Source organism: Aythya fuligula, chromosome 4 (genome assembly GCF_009819795.1).
Source record: "Aythya fuligula isolate bAytFul2 chromosome 4, bAytFul2.pri, whole genome shotgun sequence".
Taxonomy (NCBI): domain Eukaryota; kingdom Metazoa; phylum Chordata; class Aves; order Anseriformes; family Anatidae; genus Aythya; species Aythya fuligula.
In genome coordinates this window covers 3,466,505-3,488,841 of record NC_045562.1, presented here as the reverse complement: position 1 = coordinate 3,488,841, position 22,337 = coordinate 3,466,505, and the positions used below count along the sequence as shown (strand labels likewise).

General features: G+C 39.4%; 1 protein-coding gene across 1 annotated transcript in view; it reads left to right on the top strand.

Moving 5' to 3' along the window:
• The window catches only part of FAM241A (family with sequence similarity 241 member A), a 205,047-nt gene that overhangs the window by 170,264 nt on the left and 12,446 nt on the right, over positions 1-22,337 (top strand). The gene's annotated exons all lie outside the window — the stretch shown is intronic.

The window sequence follows — 22,337 nt, the reverse complement described above, 5'->3', positions numbered from 1 at the left end:
ACTTCCCTTTATCAAGTCCATGAAGAAGTATAGCTAAGCCTGGCTGAATGCCCACTGCTGTCTTGTAAGGAGATTTTCACAAAAGGTCTGGGAGCAAAAGGATGAGAGGAAGACTGGCTGAGAAAAAGTACTTAATACTTTTTGCTGGGGGATAGAAAATAATCATTAGAAATCCACAAGTATTTCATGAGTACATAAAAAGCAAGATGTTGTGGCATTCACGAAGTCTTGAGTAGACATCTTCTAAAGGACTATAACCTATTTCATCAAGCCTTGGAAATGGAAGGAGGCAGGAGGCAAAACACACAGCAGTACTGAAGCATGACACTTCAAAATAAATTGCAGCAAATTAAAAGAAGAAAACATGAGAATGTGCTTCATCTTCGGTACAATGCCCAGTATACCTTGGCTCACTGTGTAAATAATATGTTAGAGTTGAAGTTATTGCTGAAGAGGAGAGCTACCAGTCTTTGTTGTTTCCATCTTTCTCTGATCATTTCCTACCAGCATTCATCCTGGAATATGCAGCTTTGTTCATTTTGCTGCCATTTTCATAGCTTCTGTCTGCTTTTGTGAATGATCCCCTTCGGAAAGCATCCCATGAGGAGGCAGCTTGAGAGTCCCAGCAGTCACAGCATGAGAGCTTCAGTCTTGCTGTGGGAGTAGCAAAGCCATTTTCTGCGCAAACGTTGCTGCGTGGAGCTTTGAGGAGAAGACAGCCAGCACAATGTGAGACCTTGCTCCTTCTGCCCTCTCTGTCACACTTTATTGCATTGCATCTGAGCTTTCCCACCCATTGCAAACTTCTGGCAAGTGTCTGCTCCTCTCCTTCTGTGCTCCGTGCCCTTTTCTGTAGCAGTGTGCAGGCACCCTCTCTGCATACACTGCAGCACTCCTGAGATCACTGCTGGGGAGGGCTGTGGAGGAGGTGAGCACAGTACCAGCAACCGCCAAGCCTGCACGTGATGATGGGGTCCTTCGTGCCCCACCGCTGCACAGTGCTGCTGCCATCACAAACCCCCAGCAGCTCCAGAGAAGTGCACAACAAGGAAACCCTCACATTCTCCTCTGAGCAGAGAAGTTCAGATTAGCTAAGAAGATAAAAAGTCCTGGATGATTTATTTTTTTATTATTATTATTTTTAACTAATTCACAAGGAGAAGACAATTCAATATTCTTTTTGTATTTTCTCAATCTCACTAGTTCCTGGTCTCCCTTTCTCGGATGTTGGCAGGTTCTCAAAGACAGGTCTGCCGACCAGTTGTCTAAGAAAAAACAAGCCGTTTGAAAAGCAGTCTGTGAAAAACACAGTTAAACACCAGAAGACAGCCATTAAGGCCAGTAATGGAAAGAATAACGTTTTCATCACAAGATAATGAAAACTGGCTTGCATTGATTCACAGCACAGCAAGCATCCTGAACGTGTCTGACAGCAGAACCAGCTACATCAAGCAAGCGGCTGCCTAAATTGACGTTGTGTAGACACTTGAAAGGGAATCACTCAAAAGCATAATCTACAATGTCAAAGATATGAAAATACTTGCTTTAATCAGTAAAGTGTAAAAATGTTATTTTCACGTGAGTGCATGCATAGTCACCGCTGCTGTTGTAAATCACAAGCATTCAGAATGAGGGTGTGCCTTTCCAGCAGGACTCTTACTCGTACTTTGCAATGACCAACTCAGACAGTTGTGAGAAATGATCTCAAAATTATTTGTGAGTCTGAGAGAAAGGAGGAAAAGCAGGAAGGAAAGGAAGAGTCCCTACTGAGGGGAATTAAAAGATAACTGTAAAGTGTACAAAGGGGAGGTGTATTTTGCCTGCTTAACCTGAAGATTTCTTCCAAATATTTGAAGACTGCCCAGAATTCCCACTGTTTTCACCTAGTTTGTAGCTATCCAGGAGCTCCAAAAATTAAACCTAACATGCAACATGCAGCGCATGCTTGCAATTACATTTTAGTACAGAAAAATTCTTAGGCAGAGCGCTTAACTAATCGTGTGATCGAGCTTCAGCAGTTTCTTCACTGGCACTTTGTGAAAATGCATTTGGGTATTTTCAAATCAGGGCTGCAGTGTTGAAGCCCAGAATACCAGAAGCATTTGAGAATATGGGCCTAGATCACTCAACCCCTCATTCCTGTGAAAAACTGTGGCAAATTGACCCTTAAATTTCTTGTCACCAAAGAGTGCACAAGAGATCTGTTGCAAGCTGGGAATTAAGGTGAGTGCACTTAATTCTTTTTTCCCTGCTATACTGCACACCATATTTCACTTCTTTGTCTAAATCTCCTTACATTCCATATCCCATGGCAGCATAATACACTTTTAGCCCATCACTGTTAAAAACTTAGTTTTTTTTAGAGAAATATATTTCTCAATTCTCACTGAAACATCGTCTCTGAGCACATTCCAGATTTATCTGCAGTCTTTAAAGCGCAGTAAAGGACTATCAGTACAGATAATTTATGCTTGCATTTGCATTCAAGTTATCATTAGCATAAGGTCTTAAATCAGATTATGATTAGCTTGCATTTGCAAAACTAAAACAGAACTTTCTAAGATAAACTGTATCTTGCTACTATCCAAAAAGTTATTTCCATATAAAGTATGTTTATTAAATGTGCTGAACTGTTATATAGTTCCTTTAAATTTATGAAAAGACTAAGAAACTGCTTGGCAAGAATTCTTGAAATGACAATATATTTCATAAATGCCTTTCATACTATATAAATAACAGCATGCAAAAAGAACAACTAAAAAAGTTCAGCATGTTAACTTATGCTCTGAGTATAACATAAGCCAAACTGACCTCATTTTATATGAGGCCACTTTATATTCAAATATACCCATAAGCTTTATTTTATCTGTTGTATTTTCATTATTTTTCACCAAATCTGAAATGAGCCGCCTGATACAGGGGAATTTAAAAATGGAACAAGGTTCAGAACTGACTCCTCTGATGGATATGTAATTTATTTTAAAAGATATGCTTCTGAGCTAGCACAAAGAAGTGATGCTAATGTTGCTGTTCTATCTGGAATTAACATTTTAATTGCCTGAACATCTACTGCAAGCAGAGTTTCAATTCCCTCTTTAAGAAGTGAGTGATCTCATAGTTTGTTAATTTTGGCAATCTCTCTCTGGTTAGCTTAGTTTTGCAACGCACACTACATACAACTGGCAAGTTAAGCCATTAGGAAAATTATTAGAGCCACGTGCCATTTTGCTGTCAAACAACAAAGAACAAGATTTCTTGCAGTAAATTTTCTATTCCCATTGGCTCCTGCAAGGTCTTATATCAGTGATGCAGTCATTTTTAAAGGCAGGCTCTCACAGCCATTGGCAGACCTTGAGGCAGCTCTGTGAACCACCATTACTCAACACAGTTATTGCACTGGTGACTCTTCAGAGGAATACTAGCTGTTTGACTAACATTTCTGCTTAGAGTTGTGCCCAAACCAAAACTTGCTTACCCGTTCTCTTCTCAGAAGAAGATTCATCCATTTTTAATTGGGGTTTCCTGTCGAATCTTGTATAAACAAATCCAAACTCCTTTGAATTATAGGAACAGAATCCATGCCAGATTTGATCTTGCATAGTCTAGGGTTGCTTGCAAACATCACACACAACTAGACTTTCTGTGGCAGGCAGGCTTCCCAGCATAAGTATCTTGTCTCACAAGTCTCTGACGACATCTTGCATGACCTGTGTACTACATGTGTGCGCAGCTGAAGATGTGTACACAGCTGAAGATATGAAATACATGCACACATACTTTTCATCATGAACTCTATCTAAATGGAAGTGTTTTAAAAGTGTTCCATCTTCCTGCAAGATTAACGCTTTTTTGTTTGGCTCCAGGGAGGTATAAGATACTCAGTGGGAGAAGTTCACAAAAGGAAGCATTCATTTGAATTGAAAACACAGACAGGAAAATACATGACATTTATAGCACAACAGTTTATTTCTAAGGGATTAGCTGATGAGATTTTAGGAATAAATACAATGTACATTAGGTTTAGAAAAGGCTTTTCCCTAGATTACCATAAGAACATTATGCCATTGATTTCTGACACTGGATTTGTAAACTTAAAATTTAGTGCTGAATCAGTAAGTACAGCTTTCATGGAAGTTAAAAATCAGCTCATGCAGTAATTGTTTCAGCTGTAACTCTTTGACACTGGCAGGCACAGAAGAATCTAAGTGGGTGTGGGAAGTGTGATTTCCAGCTACAAGTCAATTGGACTGCAATTATTAATTTCAATATAATTCAATTGAATTTATGAAACTACACTAGAAGAAAAATCTTTTCTGGTCTAATTTTCATCTGGGTCTTTCTTTTTATTTTTTAACCAAAGATAATTGCAAGATAAATATTCTGGTTGCATCTGTAAATGCTCATGCTAACTTGACACCTCCAGTGTATTTTTCTCTCCTCATTTAGATGATAGAAATATTTATAAGCAGGAGGAGAACTCAAAAGAACTTTCAGATCATCCTGTGGTCACTGTTTTCTCAAGAAATAGGATTAACACATAAGATTGTTTGTGAGATTGCTGACACAGCCCTTTGTGAAAAACATCACTGAAACATTTTTTATTTTTTTTTTCATGTTAATGAAATAATTATTTTGGCATTTTTTTCCAGAGGTAGCAATAGCAATTATGTAGTTTAACTAACTCTAACAGCTTTGGAGATGCAGGAGTGGTATGCTGATAGGCTCCTGCTTGGACATGCTGGTGGAATGATGATGCTGAAAGCAGCACAGAATTCTCTTCCTGCATAGAAAGTCTAATACTCATCTTACTGTCCAGTTTGTTGAGCTTACCTGAATGTTGGAAGACTATCTAGGAAAATATACCATTCAAAATCTTTTAACTATAGTCACTTTTTCAATTAAACAAAAGCCTGATGTTTCCTGCTACTGCAAAGTCTTCATTATTATCAAGATAAAGTTGACCTTTGGTAAACCAGAAACCAATCTTTATTCATTCTTTGACATTTTTATGTTTATTCCATTTTTTCTATTACTTCTGTTCCTTTTGCTATTGGAGAAGTATATATGTGTATATGTATATATATGTGTACATTTACACATTTTATAAATGCATATGTATATGTTTGTATTTATGTACAAATTATCTACCTATATACGTAACTGAGCAAAAGAAAACAATCACCAGTAGCTAAAATTGACTTCTCTGGATCGGCTGTACTGAGTAACTATCAGGAATGAGAACCCTGAAGCACGGGGGAATTAACAGACTCCTTGGAGGCAACCCAGGCAAACCAGGCCATGTTCTCACTCAAGGCAGCTCCCATGATAGCAACAGGGAACATGCTGATGTGCCTGGGCCTGCCTCTGATCGCCTCCAATGCTCTGAATCATTCTGTCTTACCACTATATCATTATGAAACATTTATATTACAGTCTTGCACAGGAGCATGAGTTGAGATAAGGCACAACTGTGCAAGGCTCCACAGTGAACTCAGTAATGGCACACTGACTGCCTAGGAAAGCTCATGTCAATTTAGAGGGCCCTCAGCAGTCATTTCTGTAGCAGAAATTACTCATCCTCCAAGGACTAAATGCCCCGTTAAACTCTGGGACGTGCAGTAAGAAAGACATGGTAATAACATTTTGCCCTGAAGAGTTTGTGTGTTAAACATTCCTGTAAATAAAATACACCTTGTTCAATTCTCAGAGGAGTTCCTTGTCCACATAGCTTCCAGATCTGTCTAGCTTTCATCTAGAGATGTTGCTTCAAGGGGTCAAGTGTTTCATGCTGTATGCTCGAGTTGCATTGCTAACTCATAAAGAAATACTATCAAACAGTGATATAAGTGACAAGAGCTACAACAGCGATGAATAATACTTAGAATCATAGAATATCCTGAGTTAGAAGGGTGACCCACAGGGATTGTCAAGTCCAACTCCTGACTCCGTGCAGGAGTCAGACTACAGGTCTGACAGTGCTGTCCAAACACTTCTTGAACTCCATCAGGCTCAGTGCTGTGACCACTGCTCTGGGCAGCCTGTCCCAGTGCCCGACCACCTCTGGGTGCAGAGCCTTTCCCTAACCCCCAGCCTGACCCTCCCCTGTCCCAGCTCCATGCCGTCCCCTCAGGTCCTGTTGCTGTCCCCAGAGAGCAGAGCTCAGCGCCTGCCCCTCTGCTCCCCTCATGAGGGAGCTGCAGGCTGCCATGAGGCCTCCCCTCAGCCTGCTCTGCTCTGGGCTGAGCAAGCCAAGGGACCTCAGCTGCTCCTCACACACCTTCCCCTCCAGACCCTTCACCATCTTTGTAGCCTTCCTTTGGACACATTCTAGTAGTTTTACATCCTTCTTGCACCGTGGAACCTAAATTTGTGGCCAATACAAGCTGATAAGTATGGGGAGAATGACAACACGTTGCTTGGCAGCTCAGACGTGGAGGGCCACACTGTTTTCCAGATGGAGACCTCAGTGCTGGGTCCCATTTCTGGCCCTCTCACCTGCCCCCCAGGAGAACTAGGGCATCTCCCCCTCTTCGTGCTGCAAGCATGAAGTGCTTTTTCTCACATCCATGGGTCTGTAATGGTATAAGGCCACTTGAAGTTAAAGAGGAATCAGGCTTTTACTGTCCCTGTAGCTCAGTTCCCCCTCTTTTAAAATATTGTGAAGGTATATTTATTTAGTGTTGTTTTAAAGTTCAGATGTCTTAGTGACAGAGGCCTTTTACACAAATATTTGGAAGCTATTCTTATGCGAGCTTTTAAAACTTATCTCCCCTGGAGTACTCCAGGGGTCTAGACAGATTTATTCCCTCCACATATGCTTTCTTTCTTTCTCTCTCTCTCTTTTCCTCCCCCTGCCGATGTCCTGTAAAACATATTAACTTCGTTGTCCTGGAAGGTATTTACTTTTAACTTATTCAAGAGATGGTCCTGAAACTCCATAGCTACATGAATTAAACATTATCTAGTCTTTGGTGCTGCAAATGTGGCTATGTTACCTTGACTATAAAAGGGGTTACAAAAAGGGTTTTTCTTCCTTCTCCATGACTTATTAGGCAATATTTTGTATGAAATACCTCCATCTGCTTACTTGTGTATTTTGTCAATGGTTGTAAATATCCTGAATGGGTACAACCCAATCGAATAAATATATGTAGCTCATTCCTGTCTACTGAGTGAGATCAAAGACAACCATAATCAACTGTTCTAGAGCAAGAGTTTAAGCACCTGACTCTTAAATTTTTCTTCCAATATAATTTTAAAAGGGAAGGAAGTGTTTTTAATCTCTACCTTATGCTGCCTCAGAGTTGCAATTTGCACTTTGGATTTAATCTTTATATGATTTTTTTTTATGTCTTCATGTATCTAGTTCCTAAATTCCCAGATATTTTTTCCCACTTTGGTTAACTTTACCTCCTTTTGAGATGGCAGACCTCAGTACCATGTAAGTAAGAAATACCCTGATACAGTGGAGACTGAAAGATTCATGATGAAGCACCGGAACTAATAAATTATATGGAGCAAGCATATCCTGCATTTATTTTACATAATTCCTTAAATTTCTTGTGATGCAATGATTTTTTTTTTTTCCCATAAAGAGGGCTTTTAGCAAGAACTTAATCCCTGAATACATCCTACCATTAAGCCTAAAGCCACTTCTTTTTTTTTCCTGACAGTAACTGGTCAAAAAAAAAAACAACAACAACAACAACAAAAAAAAACATACATATATATATATACATATATATATAACTGGGAGGAGGTCTGCTGGAGGACACCACCACTGGCTGATCTGCGTACTTCTTTATTGGGTTCATCCTCATTCAGGTAACATGTATGCTGTCTCAGAAACCAGCCCCTATAAGGTTGTATTATTTATTTGACTCAGATGAATACTTTGGAGCACTGGACTAATTTGGTATCCTTCAAGCACAAAGCATCTGATTCTGACAAATCTGGTATCCAATGTAAATGAAGCTGTAGAAGAATAAAACTAGGGAAAGATCAAAAGTGGATATCAACATTTATTGCTTTCAAACATGGAGTAATCTGTAATAAATTAAACTAAGACAATTCAGTGTCATTAGCTGGTACTGATAGGTGGTAGAAATGGTAAGCAAACAGCAGGAGAAACTAAGGCTGACTGGGCTTGTTATTTTCAGTTACAATTTTTGTAATTATAGTTGCATAAATAGTGCCTCTGATTTCAGGAGAACTATTCAAGTTCTTTTGCTAATTGTGTGCGCAGGGGCTTAGCTTTGTTTTTGGTTAAAGCAGATTCACAAAAATGTCACAAATATCACTTTTGAAGGAACAATGCATTTAAAGGCAGGCACAAAGACCACAACTGCAGAGCTCCAAACAGGAGGTTTACGTTGAATTACGGGTGGAAATGTTTTGGGCCCTTCCAGAAGCACCATCTGTTTCTATGGCTGGTCATTGTTTGGATTATTTATGACCATAATTTTAGATTTATCTGGTTAACCTTTGGATAGCCTCCTAAAATAACTATTGACTCTTTGAGTTTTCAAGGTAATATATTAAGATGCAAGGGTTTCATGTTATTATTTTATGGAAAGAACCTCGAGCCTTTTTTTTTTTTTTTTGTAATATATCAATACCTACAAAAACAGGAAATAGTTATACTGTCATATGGCAAAAGGAACTGCAACATCACATATTTGTTGTTCACATTATGAACTATGCTAATTGAAATTTATTCGTGAGAAAAAGCAAAAAGCACACTATAGCACTTTTTTGAGTACTCCCCTCTGCCCCCAGTACTTACCACAATATCTATCTTCATGTTACATTTCAACAGGGAAAGTGGAATCGATAGGATGAAATTCCTCCAAAAATAATAGAAAAGAAAAAGGAAATGGATCCTGAGAATTCATGACTTGCATCAGACTTAAAATGTATGAAAGGAGACGGAAAAAAGTCTTTTCCATATTAGCCAGTATGATCTCATTCTGCACTATTAGAGGTGCTGGGAGTCTTTCCATTTTCCTTGAGGGATCAGGTCCCACAATTCAAAAATACTGCACTAAAATAAAAATGAACAGAAGTCTGATTGGTTTTGCAAACATTTATCAAGGATGGTTCCAATTTAGGTCAAAATATGCAAGTAGAAATGAGTATCTGTGGGAAAGGTTTTGCAAGTCTGGGGTAGTTTTAGTTGAATTATAATAATGCTCTTCATGCTTGCTAGGCTGTGCATACCGATATATAGACTTCAGAATTAAAGAGTGTGGGCTTTCATGAATTTGTTTGCATTTGAAGGGCATAACTCCAGTCAAATGAGAGCATTTATAGAATTGATTCTTCAAAAAGAGTGACCCCACATTCTATTCATGTAGCATTTGGCTCCTGTCTGTGTAACCGGCTGAAACAAACCCCAAGATTCAAACACCTTACTATTTCACTTTGGACTTTATGGCTTATGTCCAGTCTGAGTTTAAAATTTATTTTACAATACTCTGAAACCACACAGCACTCTACAAAATGCACATTGATAAGGATGTTGGCAACTGTGCAATTTTATTTTATTTAAAAAAAAAAAAAAAAAGGAAGAAAAAAGAAAAATGTTCTGCAAAGGAAAGCTGGTCTTTTCTTAGCAAAAGAAGTACAAACTGAAGAAAACTTTTTAATCTTCTTAATAATGTACTGTATTCCTATTCCCACCAGAGAAATTATTTTTAAATCACAGAAATCTAAAAAAAGACACTGCATTCCCCCATCAATAAAAAATAAATCCAAGGGAGATGCCGCAATATAATGCTAAAATAAACAATAGCCCCATGTATTTTAGGAGGAACTATGCATACCTGGTAGAGCAGAAAAAAACATTAGATGAGGATCTCAAAAGAAACATGAATTCAGGTCTCCTGGGTAATAGAATTTATCCCTAAGCTTCAAGACTTTTGCAACATCTTTATTAAAATATCTGTGCATAAAACAGTCTGTTACATAAACAGTCTATACAAAGAAGCCTACACAAATTATATATTTATCCTTTACCTTTTTATGTAAATTAATTAATATACTTGAAAAGTTTTCAGTTTCTCTGATACTAATTTTGACTGTGTCAGCACAGGCCATCAAGAGCAGTAACAAGGAATAGTTAAAAAAAAAAAAAAGTGCTAAACAAAATACATGGAACTTTGCCTGTCATATTCTTTTTCGATTACCTAGATTTCTCAATGATTATGGCATCCATTCAAGTTCTGCTGCAGATCTGCTGGTAAAATAACATCAAAATCATGGCTGCATGTGTAACATCTTTTTAGTAAATGCACGTTTGAAATTGTTTTAGGCTAGGGAGGTGGTGCTGCAGAAAGATCTGTTATTTTCATTTGCGTGAAAAAGATCCAAAATGCTGCATACCTGGCCTTTTTGGTACTTACCCAAATTTGCCTTGGCATAACCTTTTTAGCAGGCAATGAGTGCAATCAACCACATTATCAAACAAGCATGCAGAAGTCAAACACATCAGAGGAAGTCAACCAGGCTGATCTACTCTATTACAGCTGAAAGCTTCCCAAAATGCATTATGTATTGTATTCTGCTATTAAATCATCCTGTAGATGTATAATTTTCTTTTTTGTGCTTCTGATCTTATCAAACTAATTTGTCATATTAAACCCAAATCATAATTTCCATTTTCATCTGAAACACCAGCCAGAATGAAAGTAAGAAACTCAGATTTTATGTAGCAGTTGGTCCTTTTTCCTGTCAAACAATCCACTATTATGTGAGGCTGTTTCACAATGTTGATGTCTTTTTTATTATTATTTTAAGGAGCAAAGGTCGATCAAAAGACACGGATTTACTGGAGGGAGTCCTGCAAAGGGCCCTGAGGATGATTAAGGGACTGGAGCTTCTCTCGTATGAGAAGAGCTGGGACTGTTCAGCCTGCAGAAGGACCAGGGGAATCTTATCAATGTGTACAAACACCTGGTGGGAGGGAATAAAAAAGGACCCAGGCTCTTCTCAGTAGTGCTCCCTTGAACCTTTCTAATCACAAACAGATAAGGTGAGAGAAAAGATGGGGTCTTCATGTACCCATGTCCTTGTGGTAAATCGGCCTTAACTGTTGCACTTTTAACCCACTGTAGAATTTTGTGAGAAGTATTGTTGTTTGAAGTGTCTTGTTGATTTGATAAAAAAACATGAAATATTTTACAAAACTTCTTACAGAGCAGGTATGTTTTGAAGCTTGCTACAAAATAAATACAAAACTACCAGTTATTTTTACATGACAATCTTATACTACCGCCTAGTGGTTAAGATCTAAATAAGACTGTACAACTTCACTACGCTTTATATATAGATACAGAAATATGGTAGTTACGTATGCTGTAGTATTATTGGTATTCATTTTTAGAAATCCTAATATGTATATGTCCACACAGTTGCCCAATGTAGTGGAGATCAGAGAATTTTCAATGATGAAGGACACTAATATTCATGTTGAGCTCTACTAGTGATTGAGTGCAGCCTTTAATGTTATCAGGATCTACATTTTAACATGGTTATAGTTTGAGATAGAAATATTTCAAAAATTAGGTGTAGGGAAGGACTTCAGCCATCATGTTGGAGATATCTATCAGTTCTCATTGTTAGAAAGAAACATCCCTGGGGTAGGTTGTGTTATAAATATCCAGTGAGGAGTTTCGTGCATCTTCCTCCAGAGCTTGTGAGGTTCAAGCATTCATAGGGATGGTGATTAATAGAGTTTAACTTGTTTGGTGTAACAGATCCAGATAAACTAAGCCCTCAGACATCTATTTCCCATTCACTGCTGCAGTTCCTGTACCTGGCTAAGTTCACAAAATGAAACCCATGTGTATATTGAGCTTGAACAAGTGTAAATCATTCAGGAGCTCCAGGTTCCCCCATTTCCTCCAAGCCCCATTCTAGCAGCAATATATAATGTAGCAAAAAATCAGGCTCTTACAGAAGCTTAGAGGAAAACACCAGAAGTAAAAAACAGTTCTGTAGCTACAGTGATAACAGCCAGTAGGAGGAAAGGCTTCCTCTTCAGGAAGATGAGTTTCCAGCCACTCACACTACACGCCCTGTAATTCTTGGCATTTTGCATGCCTGCCACAGAAGCAGCTCCTACTGCAGCTGTCAACGTTCTTCACGACTCCAGGAGTTATGGTAGAAAAAGTAGATGTGTGCCTTGACTACTTCTAAAAAAAAAATATATATATATATAATGTATGTATATATATATAATTTATTTAGGTCTTCTTCCTAGGAGCTTCTGTACCTCAGGTATTGCTGGAAGGAAGGAGGTATTTTAGTATGTGAAATTAGGTGTGGAACAGCAAAAAAAAAAATAATAATAATAATTTTGTCCACCAGGTGGCACTTTGTCATCGGGCCTCTGTTTGAAAGCACCTGGAAAAGTTTATATAGGATTACATGAGGTGTAAACTGCTGTTGAGCAAGGATCAGTGTGTTTCTGGAAATGCAATCTACTCAGATATCTTCTAGGGAAGTGATTTTGATCTTAATGAAGGCAATGGGATTTTTTTTTTCATTGACTTAAAATAAAAACAGCTTGGCCTCAATTAGGTGAAAGCTTTAGGGAAATAAAATCTATTTGCAGTGTGTAGGACAGACTACATTTTCCCTCTATCTGGTTTGTTAGAAGATATGAGTGCCAGTGACTTATACCTAATGCAGCAGAAAAAGGGAAGCGTAAGAATGGTGCAAACTCAGAATTTTGGACAATGAGCAAGCCAAACAGGTGATACAATTCATTCTGGAAGAGCTTCCTGCACTTATGGAAAATATGCTAGTAGAGAGTTCATAAACTGTTATTTTGATGCAGTTTTAATCCAGCACACATGTTGTCTGATGTTTCTTTCCCAGTAGAAGTCAGGCTGCAGACATTAGTGTAAGTGTAAAAACATCAGTAAACAGTTTGAGCCTGAAAACAGCCATTTTAACAGTCATCTGTGCAAAAACTGGAGTTTAGTGTTGTTTAAAACGCTTTATTCTGCCTGGTTTGTATGATTATGTGTGAGTATGTTTAGGTGAAGGCAGCAGTGTAAGGCCCAAGTGATGTGCAATACACTGATGGCAGCTGGAACCCAGTAGAACAGATCCACCTCATTTGGCAGCAGTGAGCCCGCACCAGTATCCCCAGCCAGTGCGCTCCTGGAAATACAAGTGCAGGTCTCCCTGCTGGAGCCTTTCCATCCTTTCCTCTCCCTCGCAGCAGCTCTCTGACGGTGATGGCTTTCCCAGAAGCCAGATGCTGAGATCACGGAGAAGCTCTGCCAAGCCCTTTGTGCTCGGACAGATCTCTGACACTGTCCCAGCTGGTGGTTAGGAACAACACGCTGATGACATGGAATTGGAGAAGAGGTTTAATTTCCAGTCCAGCCAGTCCACATTTTGGCCTTATTTTTCTGTTCGTTTGCATCAAGGGTAATTTGGAACTGTCTGGTGCTGTCCTGCTCGACTTGCTTTTCCAGGCTTCTCAGAGGCTGCTGAAAGCACCTCTGTGTACATTACTTCTCATTAAAGAGGGAAAGTTTCTGTCTCCTTCATGCATGTACAATTATTGAACGTTTCCTGAACCCTGGCAAGTGTTGTTCTGCTGAAAAAGCAGGTTTTCATATCAATCGCTTGTAAGTGAGCTGGAAAAAGGCTGTAGGTGAGCAAGTGAATAATGATTGTAAGAACAAACACAAGAAAATGCTATCTACAGTATCTGGTTCTCTTTCTTAGAAACAATAAAAGGCTTAATCTTGCTCAAAGCTGGCATAAGAGTCCCATTTACTCTGACTGATTTCTTGCTGTTAATGGGAAGTGTTTCCAAGGCATTTGCTTAAATTAGCTTTTCTATAAGGAAGCGCAATCATGTGCTAATTTACACTGCACAGCAGGAATCTGCCTGACCCTGCACTGTCACTGGGAGCAGATGATGATCTGGAGATCATAGGTGCAATCAGTGCCCAGTTGTAGAAATAAGCAACTCGAGTGATAAGCGATTCCCAGAAACAGAGCAGCATACTCGAATCACACTGATGCCATTTCTGATCTCAAGCACTTTGCTAGTGGTCTCATGATGAGTTTTAGCTGAGTTGTTAAAAACACACACTGAAATGAAAACTGATACCCAGGTCCTGCCTACAGAGAGGCTGCTTCCTTCAAAATTTCCTCTGTCCCCTGTGCCTTAGGTCCTCGAGATGTAGTTGTATTGTTCTGCCTGGCCACGATGAAAGTGCTCTGCATGGATCTCCACTGTACACATCAGATGAACATCTCCTGATGGAAAGTGTAGCTGCAGAGGAACAATTTCTAACATGCTCTTTGCTGTCATCTCCTCTCCCATCCTGCTAGTTTCACCCTATTTCTTCTCTGCCCTCAACCCAGAGTTATTACTGTAATTAGTTGTTAAAGGAATTAAAGGAGAGAATTTCTTATCTTTACCAAATTCCCTCCAAAAGATACTACAGGAGTGGTATTCTAAAACTGAGAATAAGACTATTTCGTCATCGTTGCCATGGTGACCAAAACTAGGACAGTAACTTTTTTTTTTTATTAGTAGTAGTATTTTAGCTTCCTCTCTCCTTGTGCTTGTCATATGCCGAAGAACTTGGTCTCTGGACAGAAGTCTGACTAACTGCAGAGCACCGAAGAAAATAAATTAAATCTTTGAGAGTTTTACAATTGTTTCCCCAAAGAGGAAAAAATAAAAATAATAATAAATAATTTAAAAAAAAAAAAAAAAAGCAGGGATGAGAGTAAGGATGAGGTTAAGACAGAGGCATTCAGAAACAACTTTTTAAGGTGACAAGAAGCAGGTGGCCTTCTTAATGTTTAGGGACTCCTCCTAATGCCCCCTGCTGCCAGACTCTTGACCCAGGATCACAAAGGAACAACACCACTACAAAGTCACAGACCACCTTCCCTGGTACATGGTTCCAGATACATTATATTCCTTTCCAGACTCCAGCTCAAAGCAAGGAGATAGGTGAACACTTGGTTCCCCCTTCAGTCCTGGAGCTGTAAATGGCAATGTCTTTTTTCACATTCTTCATCCCAAGGCAAGAACTAAAAACAAAGTTGAGGCCTACATGCATTTCTTACAAGACTATAGGTGCATTTGTAAACTCAATGAAAACCGTAGTAAAAGTTCCTAGTAAAAGCGTTTTAGCGTGCAACCTCATCATTTTATATTTTATAATTTTACAGACAATCAGATAGGAAGAATACTGAATTCTAATTGAAAAAGTAAGGATCATATAACTTGATAACAAATTCAAAATGAAGAAAAGAAGCCACAATGAAATTGATTTGGGCAACTAACTTGAATTTAAATGGGGTTTACTTTAATTTCACAGCATTTCCCTTTCCAAATGTAAAGATCAAAAGCTTTATTAGATATGGTATATTTAGAAACATTTCAGTATAACAATTTCTTAAAATTTCTGACTTTTTCTCCTTTTAAAAATACTCTAAAAAAAAATAAAAGATTTTTTGCTTTACAGACAGGTTCTGCTGCTTTGGAACAACCCAAGTTCTCATTATTTTGCTTGGTAAATAATAATAAAAAAAATTATTTTGCACCGCCCTCACTCATACGGCAGTGATGAAACTGACTGGGAATGACTGTAGTCATTAAAGTCAGGCTGAGGTCCTATACATAGCAGTGCAGGTAATGCAGCACTTTTCAAGTAATCACCTGCAGTGTAAAAGACACTGAAATTTTGCATCAGGCTTGTGTCACATCTACAGCTTCCAGCACCAGTTCTCCTCTGTAACAGTCATGCTTCAAACATTTCCTTCAAGCCTCAAAATGCAGTGCTGGTGCTGACTACTCCTCCGAACCAGGAAGGTCATCACAGAGTTTGAACAGAATGCTGAATTAAAACTCAGGGCATGGGTTTGTCAGCTTGCCTCCTTCTGGACTAGGTGCCTTAACTTAATGAGTTTTCATCTCTTAAAATGACTGCCCTGAGTTAGCCTAAATCGCATGGCTATTTCAGCAAATGGTGGGTCAGCAAGGCTGGTCTCCGTGAGAGAGGCCTGCAGTAAGCTGTCCTACAAAGAATGTTCCAGGATAGCTGCCCAGAGGGGAAAACGAACTCTTAAAAATATGTGAAGTAGCTTTACTCCAGTACTATTACATCCTGCTATTTTCTAGCATTAAAAGCTATGCAGTTTTAGTCATTAAAAAGGGACGAATGAGGACATCAAAAAGAAAATGAAACTTGGTTGTTAGAAAATTATTCAATGCCTTCTTTCTCCACTGATTTTCCCTTTGCAATTATTAATTTTCTTTCATCTTGCTCTTTTTTTTTTTTTTTTTTTTTTTTTTATTAAGCAAAACAGCCATGCAGTGCTGGAGCAGATATACAGTTCTTTGGTGGCAATAAATATGCACCATTCTGTTTGAATGTCTCCCCTGAAGTACAAAATAATAATAATAATAATAAAATAAATTGAGAAGGCAAAAAATCCTGGGGTATTTTACAAGCTAGAAGGGCTCAGTTGTTTTTTTTCATGAACTACACCAGCTATTGATAATTAGAAGATCAGTTATCTGGGTATGGTAATTATTTCATTGCATATAAGTACAACCTCTAGTGAAGCTGAATCATGATTTCTCAGTTGCTCTTAAATACTTAATAGCTGTTTCTCTGTTGTAAGTCCATGGTAAACTTTTATACTAGCTCCCAGACACCAATTTGGAATGAAAAACAAAGTAAGAAAATAGTGTGCATTTCAAAGCAGAATTCATGCAGTATTCTCAGTGTCAGAATAGATAATATTTAAGCCAGTTTGCTCAGGAGATGAGGAACAGAAGGCTTGACAGCCATGAAAAACTCAATTATTTGGGATTTCTTTGTTGCTATTTTGTTGTTTTTGTTTCTTTTCCCTTTATATTTCTGAGTTTCTCCTTTCCCACTTACTGTGTTTGTCTTTTGTTGCCCTGAGGAGCAACTGTGGTGGCAATAGCAACTTCTTTGCATCTCTTTAATTAAATTGTGGAAAGCACCAGATGCTTACATTTGCAGTCTCCCTTACCCATACTAAAGTACAAAGGAGTTAATCATACAGTGGGCTTTGGTTAACTCTGAACGCAGGCTGGGGCAGCGTTAATTCAGTCATGCCATTTAGTTAAAGTATAGCCTCCCATCACAACAGGTCTCTGCAGCATTGTTCTGCCTTGTCTTTTCATTCCAGCAGAGAAATCTGAATTTTTGGTTCTCTCTGTAGTTTGACTTATTAAAGGCTTGATCTGTAATCATTTCTTCTTGCCCTTGAGTTAAGTGTTATAGCTTGAGCCTTAGGAAGTGACTGGTTCGGTCATATTGAAATATAGCTAGGGCTTAGAAACAGCAGGAGAATTTCAAAGGCTGATGGTTCGTACTGCTTTTAACCAGATTCAGAGGTTATTTAGGTGCCTCCATAACCAGGCTCAAAGGTTACTTATGTGCCCAAATGTATGAATAGGCATTCCCGGGAATTTTAACAAACATCTCTGGCCATTTTTTAAAATCCTGGTGTGAGATTATTTGCATCCTGTGATGTCTAAACATTCTTTGACCACGTCTTTCCAGGGGTACTGCAGCGTTATGCCAGACAAATGTTAGGCAGCTATTTTGGCATACACCCCACAAACAGCCACTGAGTTCACAATCTGTACCTTTCGTAACAGAAATCTTATTCCAGTAGTCAGTGGTGCAACTGGGATGCAGATCACTTCCCAGGTCCATTCTCAGGCTGACCAGAGGAGCTTCTTATCAATTCACCTTTTTACACCCCTGGGATTCCCCTGGGAAGGACACGCCAGCACCCAAGGCAGGAGGGACCCCACAGCGCTGCAGCCTGTCCCCCCTGGGGGACTTGGGTACGCACTATGCAAGCCACCTCAGTCAGATGAACGTACCCTGCTCGACCTTCCTATCTCACAAGATAACTATCAGGTATTCACAGGGGTTTGTTCACGGGTGAGCTGCAGACCCAGAACTTTATTTAAATGAATGACTGAATATTTTTTTTTTAAATACAAACACATTTGAGGAAAACTTGCTATGCTTGGGGACAGTTAGCAAAGGAGAGAGGTAAAATTCATCAGATAAATTTTCCATTATGAATTATTCACATAATTCTACTGGAAACTTTAAATTACTGTAAGATAAAGATCCTAATTTATTACTCCCATCCCTGAAGCATAAGAGTATGTGAGAGCTTCAAATAACTAGGCTTTGTTAAAAAAAAAATGATTGTTTTTTAATTTATTTATTTTAAAGCACATCACATAGGCCTTTTTAAGTCTTTTACAACTCACTTGGATGAAGTTTATCTGATTTTTAGTTATGTTAAATTAGTTACGGAAAATGAAAATGGGGCCATGTAAACTGAAGTCATCACCAAGCATAGCCCTGACTCATCAGGCATAGCTCGAGTCTTACACACATGCACACAGAGCTTTCTCACAGGCTGCTATTGTCAGAAAATAAAATACCATCTACTGCAGGCAGAGAAAAAAAGGCCCAGCCAAGCTAAAAACAAAACACAAATTGTGTGTTTTCTGGTCAGCCTTTCTCCTGGTGTCTGTTGATCTTCCCTCTCTGGGGTGCCTGGAAGCCTCCTCAGTTAGTCATCAGGCCATTCCTCTTCATTTTATCTTGTCTGCCTAGTGCTTATATAAATTAATTGCTATTTCTTTAAGAATATCTGGTTACCACAGCTCCTTCTGCTTGCTTAGATACTAGGAATTTTCATCAGGCATTAACAATCTTCCCCAGTTTTAACAAAAAGACCTTTCCTGCTGCCACATGCCTAGCATCCCCTTGTTCTTTCTGTTGCTGTTTTATAGACTCAAAAACACTTAAAACCATAATTAATTTGCACACATGAGATTTAACACATGCACACACACCCAGTACAGTACCCTAATGTTCTGGCCTGTCCTTGCTTGCACTCCAAAAACCACACAAGGTGCAACACTGAGGAAATCGTGGCTCTTCATTTTAGCCTAACACATTTTACATTACAAGCCCATAGGAACTGCCCATAGCCTAAAGATGCTTGCCCTCAAAATAATAATCATGTTTCACGTAAACACAAAGATTCTCGTGGAGGAGGGGAAGCGTAATTAAAAGTTGGGGACAAGGTCACAGATCCATGCTGTGAAGCGCTCAGCACCAGAGCTTCCCTCTCCCCTCTCTCACGCCAAAAGTCTTGAGCCTTTTGTTTCTGTGCCCGTGACTCAAAGCACCAGCCTGGTTTAGTTTGAACAGTTCATGGGACTAGGCCAGGAACGATCACAAGCCCTGTGTTACACTCAGCCCATATACTTCCACCCAGAGAAGTGTCTGCTGCACAGCAGGAAGAGGTGTGGAAGGGTGGCGGGCCACCAGGGTGGACAAGGAAGGGCGCGGCAGGGTGGGACTCGTGAAAGTGGGGTGGCATACAAATGGTTTGTGCTGTAAGCATGAAGCGTCCCATTAGCAACCCGTCAGGCTTACCTCAAATTACAGATGAATTGAGAGAATAATTTTATTGCTGTTGAACACAGCAAAAAGGGCTGCAAAAAGAAACGGGTTGTGTGACAAGAGAGAACTGCGGGAAGCACAAGAGCTTTGTGAGTGGCAGCAAGTAGAAAATTGGACTCATGCTTCAAGTGTCCTGTGGTACATACATGAATAAATACGCTGCTATAAATCTGGACAGCCTATACATTTTCAAAGCACTGTTTGGCCTGCTTTGAGCTTTAGTGGAGTAGTGAATGCTTAGAGAAGGTTCATGGCAGGAAAAAAATCAAATCCCTCTTTCCAAATGGTAACCAAGAAGAAAGGTTATAAATTGAGAAAGAACAACGTGACTGAAGTAAGCAAAATTAAGGTCAGTTAGTTATGGTTAAAGTTGCACCGGGGTTACCCAGTAACCCTGTGGGTATGCAAAATGGAGCCTTGATTTTGCTTAGATCAGTAGCGTTAGTGGATGTAAGTACGGTTCGTGCAAGCAGACTGTGCAGAAAATCAGGCTCGTCATCAAGGACGCTAAATGAACCTAAGTTAACAGAATTAAATAAAAAAGGGAAAATTTACATTTGATACTAAGGGAGGAGACATCTGGTAGATTTTTTTTTATACTGTGAAATAATATTCAAGGGAAATGGCAGAATTCACTTGGGACATAAAAAAAAAATAATAAAATAAAAATAAAAATAAAAATAAAAATAAAAATAAAAATAAAAATAAAAATAAAAATAAAAATAAGACTGCTGAATGCATTTGCAAAGGTACAGCAGAAAACCACCCTCCAGAACCTAGGAGTGCTCTGGGTGACCTTTTCTAATAGATCTTCTCCCTTACTGCTTTGTTTTCCCCTTTCTGAGCCCCCATATATGAGCCCATATGTGTTTTGCTTTGGCCCTCAGATGAGATTGCATGATATATATCAACTATTGGAGAATAGGGATTGCTAATGGGGGCTGATCTTCAATGTCATTTTGTCATTACATGCAGAAGAAAAAGGAACCAAATTAATTGTTTCATTTCCTTTTTATTCAGTATGCTCTAATATATTTTCATGTTTTGAATTACAAATTCTCCCAGTCCACTTTGTAGCCAGTATTGGAAAAGGCATTTCTTGTATTTCTTAATTTGCTTGAAGGATCTAGGGAAATTACAGATTTTAACAGCTTTACTTCAAAAATCCATATAAGAGCTACAATGACCACCATAAGCTGCACGGTCATACTGGACAAATTGTCTGAGAGTTTAGAGAATTTACTTATATTAACATCTGGAATATAAAGTAGATAAAACCCATCAGAGAGTTTGAAATGTTTCATTCATCAGTAAATCCATTACGCTGTACTAAACCACATTGACCCCTTCGCAGTTATGACAAAAGTTTCCATTACCAGAGGTTTAAAGAACCTCTGTTTTTTCCAAGCCTTTTAGTATTTAGATGAACTCTGGAGTATGGAAAGATTCAGGATTAAGCTGTGCACTCAGCTGTCTGAGTGAATCTCATACTGAAGTCAGTTTGATCTGTTAGATGCATATAAAGAGAAAAAATAGTCTTTTTCTTTCAGGACTCCTTAACCACATACTTATTAGAAAAGCTAGATGAGTTGTTGCTGGTAATAAATGTCAGGTTGCAGGCAGGTAAGAGCTCAGCACATTCCCTGGTTCTTGTCCCAGTACTATCTGAGGCCCCTTCCTGGGGTTATTTTCTGTTAAAAATAACCCCAAAGGCCCAGCTGTGTCTGGAGCAGATGCAGGCACACAAGAGTTGTGTAGCTGCTGAAGCAGCTAGTGTATGAGGCCCAGTTTGAGGCCAGCTTTAGGTGTTCGTGCTAGCTTTATGCCAGCTGAGACAGATGACACACCGTACGTGCTCTGGCATAAGACCTGCGCCAGATTTTGACCTGTTTGAAGCAGCAAGATGTCTCACATCTTTGTATTACACAGCTGCGGCCTTTCAATCTGGTATTAGGAGGCCTTAAACTGGTTCTTGGCGGCCTTTGCTCCCTCCACTGAAATACTGCCCTCGCTCTCAACAAGGCACCTGCGTTCAGGCAGCCCCAGACCCCCAATCACTGGAAGCCAGCAGAAAACTCTCCTGAGGTATTGCTGCAGTGTCTGCTGCTCTTGCCCGAGCACCTGGTGCTGGATATAGTTAGAAAGCACACACCTGGCTAGAGGGAGCTTTAGTCTGACTCGCTCCAGCTGTTCCCACATTTTGTGGTGCAGAGCAGTGTTTCAGACAGGCCGCTGTGACTGGCCTGTCCCAGCCCTGAGCAAAGCCACAGCATTCAGTCTTCCTCCTATTGCAAGCACCCATTTTTCCAGAAACCCCGCTAATTACAGACTCTGTCATGAGGCTCTGACTCTCCTTACTGACCCCAAATGACAAAGACTCATTCAAGAGGACCTCTCTGAGGAGATATGTTGTCTATTTGACATGCAGGGTAAGGCATTATCTTCCAGAATCTACCCTTTCACTTTATAAGAGCCAGAGAACATAAGGTGCTCATGGCATTGCCTTTTGTAAGAGTATTTATTATGAAGGGGAACAGGTTTCTTTGAGGTTATTAAAGTTGTGCAGGTCGTAACAGTGTCTGCATCCAAAGAAATCCCCGTGAGGGCTTCAAAGGCCCTGTTCTTCCCCTGGACACTGGAGCCTCTGCCCCCAGAGGTGCATGGGGAGCACCCACACGCTGAGCATGGCTAAGAGGCCGCCAAAGCCCAACAGCTGTGGTCAGGAATGGCGTGGCTTTTGTGAAATATGGTTAGCTTGGCTTCGCTGCAGAAGCTATGGGGAAATTTTCATTTGCTGAGGTCAACATG